Source organism: Tenrec ecaudatus, chromosome 11 (assembly GCF_050624435.1).
Source record: "Tenrec ecaudatus isolate mTenEca1 chromosome 11, mTenEca1.hap1, whole genome shotgun sequence".
In the NCBI taxonomy this organism is placed as follows: Eukaryota; Metazoa; Chordata; class Mammalia; order Afrosoricida; family Tenrecidae; genus Tenrec; species Tenrec ecaudatus.
In genome coordinates, this window is record NC_134540.1 from 145,580,973 (window position 1) to 145,597,252 (window position 16,280).

Below are 16,280 nucleotides of genomic sequence, written 5' to 3' on the forward strand. Positions count from 1 at the left end.
TGGGAAAGCTGAATATTCACTGAATTTTAGATGAATACAAAAAGATCCATATCTCACTCTACACATTAAAACAAACAACTTGGATCAAAGACATAAATGTACAATCCAAAGCCAGCAGGATCATCAGTGAGAAATATGGGCAAAGCTAGGGGCCCTACTGCAGGAAATATATACACTTTCAGTGGAAGGTAAAATAGATGAGTGGGACTTATTAAAAATGAAACACTTGGGTTCATAGAAAGACTTCATTAAAAGAGTAAAAAGAGACCCCACAGACTGGGAAAGGATGTCTAGAAACACCATAACAGATAAAGGATTAATTACTAAAACCTACAGAATTTTACAAGCTTACACAAGAAAAAAATGAAAGGTGAGCAAAGGACTTGAAGAGATGATTCACAAAGAATAACACTTGAATGCAAGCAAGCAGATGAGGACATGCTCCTAGTGATAAACCATCTAGGAAATGCAAGTCAGAACAACCATAAAACACCGCATAATGCCCATAACAGTAGTGCAATTTAAAAATGAGAACAACAAATATTGGAGGGGGTGTGGTGAGACAGAAACTCTTGTCCACTGCTGGTGAACTTGTAAATACATACAACCACTGTGGAAGGTAATATGGTTATACCTAAAACAGACAGAAATTGACCAACAATACCCTATGGGGCATGTACCCCAAAAGAAATTAGAAACAGATCACGAGTAGCCATTTGCCCTCACATGTTTGTGGCAGCACAGTTCACAACAGCAAGAAGCTGGGAAAAGCCTAAATTCCCATTAATAGAAGAGTGGATAAATAGAAATAAATAGATAAACCTCAGGTACATACATACCATGTAATACTACGCATCTCTGAAAAACAGTGATGAGACCATGGAACATCTCCACCGATGGCGGGGCCTGGAAGATAAGATGCTGAATGAAGCTAGCCAAGCACAAAAGGACAAACACTGCATCTGCTGTGGTAGGACAAAGCAGCAGAATACGCACGAGCTTAAAATTGCAGGTCATCTAGTTTTCTGGCGGGAGATCAGAGCCTGGTAAAGAGCTGGACTAGTGACAATGAACCGCACATCATCTGCTCCAGGTAAGCATCATGTAGGTCACTTGGCCAGAGGGTACCACAGGAGAGCTGGGGGCGGGGGGGGGGATGGGGGAAGGGGCAGAATGTGATGCTGTCTGCTGAGTGGTCACCATGTGGATCTGGCCTGAGGTCTCCTGGAGAGGGACGCAGCCCTGTCAGAGAGATGAGGCTTACTGATGGGAGGGACTGTGTTGTTGGGGGACATGGGCGCATGTCTGTGAGGGGAGGGGGGCCGGGTTGATGCTCAGGTAGGGGGAGGAATGACTGAGGATGCTTAGGAGAACATTAGGTTAGGAGGGTGTTTAATAGCAACAGTGCATGGCAAAAATTGAAGTAGGGTGTCTGGGGGTCTCCTGGGAACCTAGGCCCAGGCCCAGGTAATGCTGGGACACTGAATCCTGGACCTTCAGGGAGCACAGCAGCTTCAGAGGCTGCATTGATGAGATCTCATGCGGGAACTCCTTTGGATGAACTGGATTCTACCTCAGACGCACTTGTAACCCGTGGACTTAAGTTGTAAAATATATGTTGTGTGAAGAAGCAGAAGACAGCTGGACCAAGAGTAGTATACTGCTGGTTGCCAGACAAAGAAGGCCTTGCTACATCAATGCCCTGCTGCGTGCTGTATTAAGATATGGATTATTCCAGCAATCCTGTGAAGGTCATTCTGTTATCGGTTCCATAGGCTTATTAGACTCTTGAAGTTGTGTTGTTGCTCCTGTTTTTGGTAAATTAAGCCCAGAGACGCCGAGCCTATAGGGAAAAAAATAGAACAAGAGTTTTTAGGGAGAGGGAGTACATCAAGGGGTGGCGGAGATAAAAGGAAGATGATATCAAGGAGTCCAGGAAGGAAAAGTATCTTTGGAGACTGACTATGAAAGCAAACCTACAATTCTGTTTGGCATGATTGAATTATGGAATAAGATAACCTAGGTATTAACTCCCAAGTTATAGCAGATTAAAAGAAAGAGAGAAAGCAAGAGAGAACAAATTTCGATCCAGTAATGGGTTTTGGGTTTACACTAAATCCTAATTGCAACTTAAGAGCAATCAGTTCTTACATCTTGGCCCTACTCCATACTAGCCCTTAGGAAGCAAACAAAGAAGATACCAGGGCTAGAGCAAAATGTGGTGAAGAATTTAAATGATGCCCAACCATCAAATAAAATAGTGTCTTGAAAGCTTGTCTCCAAGCAAGCAACGTATAAGTCAAGTAAGTCCGCATGGAGGAAGCACCCCATTATCATCCACCAGAGGATTGGAAGCATCTAATCTGAAGTCAAAGAAGCAATCAGTATCAGAGCCTGAAATATGAGAATCTGGTGTGCAGACGCTTTGAATGACAGTGGAAGCCCAAGGTATATTTGTGGAACTGCATAGCAAATAAGCCTCTGGAGAACTTCCCCTAGCTAAAATTGAGGAAAAGGTGGAAAGTGGTCACGAAGCACAGTGCTTGGAAGAGCGGAGCATTGAAAACCAAAGGCATACATCTGACGTGAACAGTTAAAACATTGTCAGTAGATCCCCTCTGTGACGCAGGCTGCACCTGATCTGGATTCCACAATTTTCTGTATTTTTATTTCTTTTTTTTTAAACATTTTATTAGGGGCTCATACAACTCTTATCACAATCCATACACATACATACATCAATTGTATAAAGCACATCTGTACATCTGTACATTCTATGCTCTCATCATTTTCTTTTTTTTTCTTTCCTTTTTTTACATTATATTAGGGGCTCATACAACTCTTATCACAATCCACACATATACATGCATCAATTGTATAAAGCACATCCGTACATTCCCCGCCCAAATCACTCTCAAAGCATTTGCTCTCCACTCAAACCCTCTGCATCAGGTCCTCTTTTTTTGCCCTCCCTCCCCGCTACCCCCCTCCCTCATAAGCCCTTGATAATCCACAGATTGTTATTTTGTCATATCTTGCCCTATCCGGAGTCTCCCTTCCCCCACTTCTCTGCCGTCGACCTCCTAGGGAGGAGGTCACATGTGGATCCTTGTAATCGGTTCCCCCTTCCCAACCCACTCACCCTCTACTCTCCCAGCATCGCCCCTCACACCCCTGGTCCTGAAGGTATCGTCCACCCTGGAATCCCTGTGCCTCCAACTCCCATATTCACCAGTGTACAACCTCTGCCCTATCCAGTCCTGCAAGGTAGAATTCGGATCATGGAGTTGCGGGGAGGAAGCATCCAGGATCTGGGGGAAAGCTGTGTTCTTCATCGGTACTACCTCGCACCCTGACTGACCCATCTCCTCTCCTAAACTTGGGCCTCGGGTCTCCACTCTGCACTTCCCCCTTCATTCATTATGGTATATATGCACATACATACACACACACACACACACATATATTCTTTTTTTTTTGCATGATGCCTTATACCTGGTCCCTTTGGCACCTCGTGATTGCACAGGCTGGTGTGCTTCTTCCATGTGGGCTTTATTGCTTCTGAGCAAGATGGCCGCTTGTTCACCTTCAAGCCTTTAAGACCCCAGACACTATCTCTTTCGATAGCCGGGCACCATCAGCTTTCTTCGCCACATTTGATTATGCACCCGTTTGTCTTCGGCTATCACATCATGGAGGTGTGCAGCCAATGATATGATTTTTTGTTCTTTGATGCCTGATAACTGATCCCTTTGGGACCACGCGATCACACAGGTTGGTGTGTTCTTCCATGTGGAATTTGTTGCTTCTGAGCTAGATGGCCACTTGTTTATCTTCAAGCCTTTAAGACCCCAGTCACTATCTCTTTTGATAGCCGGGCACCATCAGCTTTCTTCACCACATTTACTTGTTCACCCACTTTGGCTTCAGCAGTTGTGTTGGGAGAGTGAGCATCATAGAGTGCAAACTTAATAAACGAAAGTATTCATGCATTGAGGGAGTGCTTGAGTAGAGGCCCAAGGTCCTTCAGCCACCTTAATACTAAACCTATAAATACAGACACATAGATCTATTTCCCCATCCTCATATATATATATTTGTATGTACATGTCTTTGTCTAGACTTCCATAAATGCCCCTTGACTCCAAGCTCCTTCCTCCATCTCCCTTGACTTTCCTCCTGCCCCACTACCATGCTCCGTCCCCACCTGGGCTACAGCTATACCTCTTCTCTACGCAACCTTACTCTTTATCATTCCCCACCAGGCCTGCCACTCCCCCCTCTCTACCATTTTGGGCCCCATATTGTTCCCTTGTCCCTGTATTTGTTAACACCACTTCCTTACCCCCCTTAACCCCCCCCCACCCCAGGTCCCCGCGGAACTGTCAGTCCCATTGTTTTTCCTCCAGATAGTTCATCCAGCCTGTCCTATTCAGACAGACCTGTGGAGACAATAACATGCACGAAAACAAGACAGAGGAAAACAAAGCAATAGTATACAACCAGACAACAAAACAACAAAAACAAACCACTGACAAAGAACTAAACAAAACACTTCACAAAAGAAAAGCTTGTAGTTAGTTCAAGAATTGTTTGCTGGCCCTTAGGAGCGTTTTCCAGTCTAGTCTGTTGGGGCACCACGCCCTGGCCCCAAAGTCCACTTTCAGCATTCCCTGGGGACCTTGCCACTCCATTCCCTAGCTGTTCTGCTGCACTCCCCCCAGTGTTTTGCCTCCGTGTGGTGGGATCAGGTCAAGTGCAATTTCCACACTGTGTCTCCCGTGCTGTCCCCTGTATCACCCTTAGTCACTGAGGGGCATCATGTCTCATAGTGGGGCCAGCCATGTTGTTCTCTCTGTGGACTGGCTGCTCTACTCAGAAACATCCTCCTCACGGCCTGGTGGGCCAGGCTGTGCTCCACTCTCTCCTCCTGCCCCTTCATCTGCTCCTGTGTGCTCTGATCAGATATGTCCATCTCCCGGAGCTGCAGAATCAATGTCATCCTTTGAAACAAATTCTTTTGGGGGGAGGGGCAGGAATCCACTTAATTTTTGGTGCTGGGGCCAGCCTCCCAGACCTCTCCACGCAGGGATATTGCATTCACACCTTGGGGCACTGGGTTGAAGTCTGGTCCCACTTTCCCTGTGGAGATATAAACAATACCCTCCCCTTGGGTGGATTAGTGCCCCATTCTCCCACTCCCCTTTTCTTACTTATATTCATCCTTTTGTTTTCCTTTCCCCACCTCCTCCACCATTGTCTACCATGTGCATCCCTGGTTTTGGTCTGGTTCTATTATTTTTGTTTGTTCATAGTATCTCAGAGGTTTTATATCATTAGAGTTCACCCTTTTGAAGCTGTATTGTATGTTTGTTTGTTTTTTTCAGTTTATGAAACCCAGGATTGATGAACCTAGAGGGAGAACAAGTAATGGTGGTGTGGTAAAGGGAGACAATATCAAGAGGTCCACATAGGAAAAGAATGGTTGGAAACTGATTTGGGTAGCAGTTGTACAATTCTACTTGACATTATTGAAATATGGAATGATGTATTATATGTATTGAATCCCAATCAGTAGATAGATAGATGATAGGTAGATAGATAGATAAACGGTACTGTAGGTTCCACATCAAGATGCCTAACTGATCACACCAAGAGTAAGACCGCTCAAGGAACCAGGAGAAAATTAGCAGGAATAAGAAAGAGAGGAACAGCACCCCAGAGGAACAGCACCCCAGAGATCAAACTGATAGATAAGTAATTCAAGCCCCCTCAAGTTTCAGGGACAGTGGCATTGATAGAGGGGAAAGAGGAGAAATCTAATCCCTTCCCCTGTTGCTATACTGCCGATCTTGAGGCAATCTTGAGAGGTTTAACTCCCCATCACGTGTGAATTCCACACACCTGGCCCCTAGGCTGCCCACACACCTGAAGTGCCCTGTAGCAGGTGGGAATCCCTGGAAGAGTGAATGCCTAGGCATACATGCACCCCTCGTCTGAGTGTCCTCTGATAAAGAGTGCCCAGCTAGTAAACTCCCCACAGCACAGAGCCCCTGGCAGTGAGCAGGCACCTGAGAGCCCAAAACCCTAAGCTCAAAAATTTCAAGTAACTGCAATTCACCCTGGCTGTAATATTAGCTAAATGAAGCACCTCGCCAGCATCTAAGCATACAAGTGCCATCAGACTAAGCCTGCTCAGCTGGCAGGTGATCTGGCTGGTGAACATACCCCCCGCCTCCACGCTGGTGAACAATCTGGCAGAGAATGCACTCACCCCTGAACTACAAGGCATAAGTTCAAATGGCTCAATAGTGCTGCGCATCATGCCTCAAGCAGGAGCGAACCTGAGCACTTCACCGCTGGCTGATCTTGACCAGCTGTAGTTCAGCAAGCTAATCAGCGTACCAGGAGTCATCCAGAGCAACAGCCTGCCCATTAAGAAGGCTCTTCAAGCCTTCTTTCCTAGACCACCTGGAAAAGGCCAGATAAAACCCCCTCTTTCACATTCCCTCCTGGAGGTAATCAACATCTGAAAAGAGTGAAGTCCTGCTTCCTCCCAACTGCACCATCTGAGGTCTCAGCCATCATCATTGAGCCATCTAAGACAACCAACTATAAGTAGCCCCAGTCTACTAAATTGGAGCCTCTTAGCCTTCTCAACTACCCATGTTAACCACCTAGCCCAAACACAAATATTCTAAACATCCCAAAGAGCAAACCCACTACTTCCAGGCACGGCTCAAATAATTTTACCTTGCACAGTCCAGTAGCCTCTCCCAGGACAGTTTAAACCACAGCATCTTTTTAAATTTGTTTTTTTTCCTTTCTTTTTTGCTCTCCTTCTGTAAAACAGTCTTGTACTATTCTTATAATCCATTCTTAATCAGAACTCTTCCATCTCTTATTCTTCTAAACGCACACGCGCGCGCGCACACACACACGTATTTTTTCTCATCACATCTACAATCACCAAGTTCACAATATCCCCCAAATCTCAGCTAACCCCTTATTTTCATCACCCTAATCCACCTCAGGTGGCTCAGAGATATAAGGTAACCCTTGGGATTGCTCATTCTCCCCCTCCTTTTCCCTGAGCCATCCAAATAAAAGCACCACAGTGCTACCCACCTTATCATTTATTCTCATGGAAAGTGTGAGCCTCACCCCATTCACACCCACTCATCCCAGAATTATCATGAGACCCTTCACCACATTCGGCCATTCCAGTAAACAAACACCCTTGCGTCTAGGCAGCACAGAGCATAAAAGAAATCCCAGCTACACTAAATCCCCAATAAAGGGGAGCCACTAGCCCATAAACACTGATTGTACTTGTTCAACCGTCACTCACTCTTTGTGCTTTGAGATCAGGTTCTGAAATCACCCCCACTTTCCTCCAGGAAGCATACCTTTCTCTCACCACATCAGCTTTAAAGACCCTGGGAAAAGCTGAGACTTAACAAAATTAGCAGCTCTTCTTTGCTTATTTCATTTTTTTATTTAAAATTCTTAAATATATGTTAAATTCTTTTTTTAGTTCTCTTTCTTTTCTCTTCTCTTCAAATGTGTTTTTACCTCCTCATCTTAGAAACAAAAGCTCATTCTACTTTAAAAAAATTAATTTTATTGGGGGCTCGAACAACTCATCACAATCCATACATGAATCCATGTGTCAAGCACATTTGTTGCCCTCATCATTCTCAAAACATTTGCCTTCTACTTGAGCCCTTGGTATCAGCTCCTCATTTTACCCCTCCCTCCCCCTCCCCTCTCCCTCATGAATTGTTGATAATCTAGAAATTATTATTATTTTGTCATATCTTACACTATCTGATGTCTCCCTTCACCCACTTTTAGGTTGTCGAAGGATCTTCTGTCCTGGATTCCCTGTGTTTCCAGTTACTATCTGTACCGGTGAACATTCTCTGGTCTAGCTGGATTTGTAAGGTAGAATTGGAAACATGATAGTGGGAGGCGGGTGAAGGAAGCATTTAAAAACTACAGGAAAGTTATATGTTTCATCGTTGCTACACTGCACTCTGCCTGGCTCGACTCCTCCCCATGACCCTTCTGAAAGGAGATGTCCAGTTGCCTACAGATGGGTCTTGGGTTCCCATTCTGCACTACCCCTCATTCACAATGATATGATTTTTTGTTCATTGATGCCTGATCTCTGATCCTTTCAACACCTTGTGATCACACAGGCTGGTTTGCTTCTTCCATGTGGGCTTTTTTGCTTCAGAGCTACGTGGTCACGTGCTTACCTTCAAGCCTTTAAGACCTCAGACCCTATATGTTTTGGTAGTGGGGCACCATCAGCTTTTTTCAGCTTTTTTTCACCACATTTGCTTATGCACCCATTTGTCTTCAGTGATTGTGTTGGAAAGATGAGAATTATGGAATGCCAGGTTAATAGAACAAAGTATTCTTGCATTGAAGAAGTGGAGGCCCAATGTCCATCTGCTACCTTAATAATAAACTTATAAATATATGTACATACATATATGCATATATGTACATAATCATATATGCATATATGTACATATGTACATGCCTGTATTTATCTATACCCTTTGCCTTCTAGTTATTTCCTCTGTTTCCTTTTACTTTCTTCTTGTCCCACTATCAGGCTCAGCCTTCATTTGGGTTTCAGTAATTCCTCTGGGTACATTGTCCTTGATCAAGCCCAACCAGGCCTCTTACATACTTGTTGCCACTGATTTTGGATCACTTGTTGTTCCCTTGTCCCTGGGTTGGTTAACATCACTTCCTTTCCCACACCTCGACTTCTCCCATGTCCCACTGGAACCATCGGTTCCATTGTTTTCTCCTCCAGATTGAAAAAAAAATAGACAAAGCAAAACAAATTGACAAAAGAAAACAAAACAATGACAGCAACAAAAAAACTATGGGGAAAAAAGAGAAACGTTTAAGGTTTGTTTGTTGACCTTTAGGAGTGTTTTCTGGTCGAGTCTGATGGGGTGCCAGGGCCTGGCCCCAAAGTCTATTTTTGGTATTCCCTCAGGACTTCCTTGCTCTGCTCTCCTTGCTGTTCTGTTGCATGCCCTGTGTTTTGCCTTGGTGTGGTGGGGTACCGATACTACTTCAATTTTTTAACCATTATTAACTTTTCCTTCATCCTGGCAATATAAGGAAACTTTTATCTCTCATTTTTAATTGTCCTATTCTTATAATCTTCCAATTAGCATTACCTGATATCCTTTTCTCTCCATTTTCTCCTTGTTTATTATTTCCCCTTCAATTCTATGGTTTCCTCCCCAACCCTTTCTCTACTGCTTTCTCCTTGAAAACTAGTCTGAATTATCTACCCTCTTCCATTACACCACCCAAGAGACCTAACTATTCCAACACAGCCTCATCTCTCCAATACCCCTAACAAACACACCAAGATAGCAAGGAAATAACAGAAAATATAGTTACACACAAAGAAACAAAGAGAAACAGACACAAATAAATGGAAAACACCCAGACCTAAAATGAATGGCTGTCATAGAACAGGAGATGGAATCACCAAAAAGATAGCATCAGAAGAATGATGACTGCACACACATACACACACAACACATGAAGAGAAAATGGAAAGAATAGGAAGGCTAGAAACCTCACTACACACCTCACAATAAAAGGCTTCTCCAAACAGAAACACTGAAGTGAAATACAAAGATAACAGAATCATACAATACAATAATAGAACAGAGAACTAGAATTAGAGATGGAAACCGGAATTAATGAGAATGAAGACAAATCTTTGGACTCCAATCTAAGAGAAGAACAAAAACACCAAACAAAACAAAATGCAAAGGAGACCAAAGAAATCCTAAGAACAAGGTGGGATATACAGTCATGGATAACAACCTGTGACTGTAAATTGAGCCACAGCAACACACAAACCTGAGATCAACATGCAAGACATTTCTTCAGACAAACCAACACACTCACAGCAGTATCAAAACCAACACAGAAATGCAGTAAAAACAAGCACACACACACACAGCACACACACACAGCACACGCACCTATAAATCAAAGTCACAGTAACAAATCCATGTATATCAATAATCTCACCGAATGACAAAGCACTAAATGCATCAGTAAAAAGACAGCGCAACAGAATGGATAAACAAAGAAGACCCATCAATATGCTGCTTACAAGAAAGACCCCTCCGAAAGGACATAATATAGACTAAAAATAAAGGGCTGGACAAAAGAATACTAAGAAGGAGCCTATTTTAAAAGCAGGTGTGACAATATTAATTTCTGAAAAAAAGAGACTTCAAGACAAATTGGATAATGAAAGATAAGAATGAACCTTACATCATCATTAAAGGAACAATAGCCCTTTTGACATAATCATAATAAGCATATATGCACACAATGAAAGGTCTTCAAAACAAATTAATCAAATCTTCACAGAATTAAAGAGAGAAAGACACAATAATAATGGGAGACTACAATGTGTCACTCTCAGGAAAGATGGTCAAAATAGACACAAAACAGTTCAACGACACAAACAGTAAGCTTAACCTTCTAGACATAAACAGAAAGCTCCATCCAACAAGAGCACAGTATATACTCTTCTCCAAACACACACAGATCATTCTCAAGAGTAGACCACAAGACATGTCTTAACAAGTTCAAAAAAATTGAAATTCTACAATCGAGTTTCACAGATCACAATGCTATAAACCTATAAATCAACACTAGAAGGAACAGAAATTGAAGAGCATACGACTTTTAAAAGTCTGGGTAATAAATATGTGATGAAACTTAAAAATCCATGAAACAATAAAAAATGATAGCACAACAACATACCCAAATCTGTGAGACACAGCAAAAGCAGTCATCAGAAGTCAATTTATAGCAATCAATGTACACATGAAAATAGAGAAGAAATCAAATTTCAACACCCTGATGCACTGTTTTCAACAACTAGAGCAAGGCCAACAACATAAACTCTCCACAAAAGAGGAAAGTAAATCAGAAGAATTAGAACAGAAGTACATGAGACAGGGGGGGGAAATGAAAAAAATAACAAGACAGGAAATTTTATCTTTGAAAGGATTAACAAAATTGACAGGTCACTGCAAACTTAACAAAGGGAAAAAATGAAAGTATCTAGACTAAGATATGAAAAACAACAAATCCAAATGAAATATAAAGACTGATAACATCACTTTGAAAAACTACTGCGCCACATTTTATAATCTCGAAGAAATTGGAAAATGCCTAGAAATATATCATCCTTTCAAATTAATGGAGACAGATGTTGACAATCTCAGCAGATCCATAGAGAAATAGAGAAGTCCTTCAAAAAACTTCCAATCCAAAAAATACCAAAAGCTCAAGACCAAATGGCTTCACAGTGCATTCCTATCAAGCATTCAGGGAATAGCTTTCACCAAGTCTACACAGACTATTGCAGAATATGAAGCAAGCTTAACCCTGATACCCAAATCAGGTAGAGACCAGAAAGATAGATGATTACAGACCAACGTCCCTCATGAATATACACACACAAATCCTGAACATAATTCTGGCCAATAGAATCTACCCACATATCAAAATGACCAAGTGGGATTCATCCTTCATACCAGGGATCGAAGGATGGTTCAACATTCACAACACAATCCATGTAATCCACTACATAAACAAGGCAAAGAGCAAATATGACATAATTATATCAATAGATGCAATTTGACCATATCCAAGACCCATTTTTGGTTTGGAAATTCCTCAAGATAGTAAAGACCATATATGAAAAACCAATAGCCAACATCATACCCAGGTAGGAAAAAGGGAAAAACATTTTCCAAAAAAACAGTTTGTAGACAAGGATACCCGAATCATCACTCTTATTTAACATTATACTGGGCATCTAAGCCAGACCAGAAGAAAACAAAAAAGAAATCAAAGGGACTCAGATACACTAAGGAATAAAACATTCACTATTTGTAGACAATATGATGCTATAGATAATTAAGCCAAAGACACAACAGAGTGTATCAGAAACAATTGAGAGATTCAGTACAGTAGAAGAATTAGCAAGTTGAAATCCACTGGACTCCTGTCCACCAGTGAAGAAAGCTACAAAACAGATATTAAGAAAGCAGTACCATTTACAATAACCGCACAAAAGATAAAATCTTAGGAATAAACCTAACCAAGAAAACAAAGGGCCTATACAAAAATACTCTACAGAATACTATTAAAAGAAGCCAAGGAAAGATCTACATAAATGGCAGAATATCTCCTGTTTATGGATGGGCAGAAATAGAAAATATCAATACTACTTAGCAACTAGAGAGACAGCACAATTCCAATCAAAATCGCAAATATATTCTTTAAATAATGGAACAAAATAATCATCAACTTCACGTCAAGCGGGAAGAGCCATAGGATAAGCAAAGAATGTCATAAAAAGAAGAACCTGGTAGGAGTCTTCACACGACCTGACCTAAAAACCTACTACACAACCTCAGTAATCAAAACAGCCTGGAACGACCACAATGATCGAAATGAACGAAAAAACCAGAAGTAAATGCGTCCACCAGTCATGTGATCTTTGACAGAGGACCAAGAACGATCAAGGGAGATATAAAAAAACAACAACAAACAGCCTCTTTAATAAATGGTATGGGATGAATTGGGTCTCAACATGCAGAAGGATGAAACAGGATTCAAAACCCTCCCTATGCACGAAAATAAGCTCAAACTGGCTTAAAGATCTAAAACTCAACAGCACGTCATCAATGAGAGAATTGAGACAAAATTAAGGACTCTATTGCAGGGCATGTATATGCTTCCAAGTATATACAATAAGGAAAGACACACAGTGGAAGACAAAGTAGATGACTGGGAAGTACTAAAATCAAATCATGTATGCGCATTAAAAGACTCCACAAAAAGAGTGAAACCAGAATCTGCAGATTGGGCATTTTCTTTTTTAACAATGACACAATGGACAAGGGTCTAACTACCCAAACTGACAGAACACTGTAACAACTCAGTAAGAAAATTAAAGTGACTCAATTAAAAAGTGGGTAGAAGGTGAACATGAATGGACAGTTCACAAAAATGGCACTCAAATGGCTAACAAGAGCATGAGAAAAATGCTCATGAGCACCACACATTTGAGAGATGCAAATTAAAACTACAATAAGATCCTACTTTACACCTACAATGACAGCCCAATTTAAAAAATGCTGGAGAAACTGTTGAGAAACTGGAACTTCTATTCACTGTTGATGGACAATCACTATGTAAAGCAATATGCCCCTCCCTAAAACAACTGGGGATGGAAATTCCATACCATTCAACAATATCACTATGGGGCATGTACCCTAAGAACTAAGAAATTGAACTTGAATAGAAGTAAGCTATCCAATGTTTATTGCAGCACATTTCACAATAGCAAGAAGCGGGAAATAGCCCAAGTGCCTAACAGTAGAAGAAACTATCATTCACATAAGCAAAGAAATAGTGTTGTTGAGTGCCATCAAATCTACTACAACAGAGTCCCTTTAACCACAACAACAAAACCAATACTGTACAGTCCCATGCAATTCTTATACTTATCCTGTGCCTGCACCCATTGAGGAGGGCCTGGTGTTCATTAACCTTGGTGAGGGCCTTCCTCTTTTTCGCTGTCCCTCCACTTTACCAAGCATGCCTTTCTTTGGGGCTTGTTCTTTCCTGGCAATATATTCAAAGAATGTGAGACAAAGTCTTGCCATGCTTGCCTCTAAAGAACACGCTGACTGCACGTTTTCCAAGATATATTTACTGATCCTTTCAATGATCTTCTCCAGCACTGCAAATCAAATACTTCTATTCTTCTTCAGTCCTCTTATCCGCAGTACGACTTTCACATACCTATGAGGCCATTGAACTGCCATGCGTCAGGTGCACCTTAGTGCTCAAAGTTACCAACCTCACTTTTTTTTCCCCAGTACTCTAAAAAGTTCTTGTGCAGCGGATTTACCTAATGCAAGCAACTTTTGATCTCTTGGCTGCTGCCTCAATGAGCATTGATTGTGAATCCAAGCAAGACAAAATCCTTGGAAACTTTAACCTTTCATCCATTTATTATTATATTACCTATTGGTCCAGTTGTAACGGTTTTGGTCTTCTTTATATTGCAACTGAAGGTTGCAATGCTTGATCTTCATCAGCAAGTGCTTCAGGTTCTCTTCATTTATAGCAAACAGGGTTATGTCACCTGGATATTAGAGGTAGTTAATAAGCCTCCCTACAATCATTATGCCGTTTTCTTCATATAAGCCAGATTCTCTGATAATATGTTCAACTTACAGATCAAATACATATGGTGAGAGGATACAACCCTGATGCACACCTTTCCTGATTTTAAACCAGGCAGTATTTCATGTTCTGTTCTCATAACTATTTATTTGCACACAAATAAGTTCCCCATGACAATGGATTGTTCTGGAATCCCCATTCTTCTCAAAGTTATCTATAATTTGTTATGATCCACACAGGCAAGTGCTTTTGTATAGTCAATAAAAATAACACAAGTAAACATCTTTCTGGACTTTTCTTCTTTGAGCCAATATCCACCTGACATCAGCAAGAATATCGTTTGTTTCAAATCCTTCTTTGAATCCAGCCAGAACAATGGCAGTGACCTGTAGATATACTATTCAGATCACTAAAATACTAGGTTGAGACACCTCTTGAGAGGGAAGGGGCTGGAAACCATTATTCTTCATGAAGTTTTGTATGAATCAATTACTATAAAGATAAACACAAAGAGGAAGGCAGGCTTTATATAAACTTCCAATCCAGTCTCCCAAAGAGGTAGAGAGCCTGCCTAGTGTCCACGAATCATCCATCACTTCCCTTATATGTACAACTTAAAATCCACCTTGGCAGAAGAGACCTTACCTCAGCTAGGGTTCCATCCTTCAGGAACAGCGGAAAGGGACAAGACCATTCATTTGCTCCCATACAACATTGTGATGAGGTCCTGCCAAATCAACAGATATCAAAAGTTCGGATATATAGCTCACTCCCCAGGGGGATGAATAACAGAAATATGGGTGAATGCAGGCTATGGACAGTTCAAAACATGAAATAACAAAAATAGTGTATAATTGATCAAGGATTCATGAGGATGGGAGCGTGTGGGAGGGAGGGGAAAACAGAGGAGTTGATACCAAGGGCTCAAGTAGAAATAAAATGTTTTGGACAGGTTGATGGCAGCACGTTTACAAGTGTGCGTACTACAATTGAGTGATGGATGGTCAGAGGATTTTTAAGAGGACCCCCCCCCCAAATAAAATGATTAAGGAAAAAAAGAAACAGAACTTTATTGGAAAGTCAGATCAAGATCGGGGAGGGCAGTATCTATTTTCCAGAGGAGACACATACATTTATTTTGGGGGTAAGCAACTGCCCATCAGAGAAAAAAAACCCCACCAAACTTTATAATACTTAGCAATATCCAAGGGGAGTATAAACCAGGTACTATGTCTCTCATTAGACACTTTTCATCTAGTTTCTATGCAGCCATTGCGGACCCTTTATGTACTATTAACAGACTAGACTGTGCCTTCAAGGAGCACAAGGATGAATCATAGGCCACCCCAAAAGGCTTCTATGTGGAAACCCTGCTAAATAAGCTTTACCTCAAACTCACGTGTAGCTCTTAGACTTAAGTCTGAACCCCTGATGTAAGAAGAGCTAGGTAAGAGCCAGCCCAGGGCTATGGAAGTAGTGCCCATTGGACTTTGGATCTCTTACCGTAAGGGTACCCACTGAAAGGATGCCCAGCACCATCATATATTTACTATCTTAATGTCCTCTTTGCCTTACTATGACATGTATTAATCTAATAGGTATGTTGTGAATGAATGTTATTGGAAATTATGTCCTATAACTCACCTTATTGCCAGTTTAAATAGTGCTCAAACATTTAAGAGATTAGTCTGTACAAATCACTAGTTCATGATATGCGGTTCAGAGGGAGTCTATTCTTGTACAACTTCCTTTTCCAAACATTCCATTAGAGTCTATACCATTGGATAAATTAACGAGACTAAAAATAGAGTTGCCTTATATCCCAGGGTGATCATTGATAATGGTCTCTGTAGTAGGATGACATTGAGACCTGTAAACCCTAGATATGTTAAAGGGTTTTGAGCTCAGACTTGATCCTAGCTCCCAAATAGGAGTGTTTGGTTCTCATGACATGGCCCTGTTCAATGACTGCCCTCATGAAGTGATTACTGAAGATATGG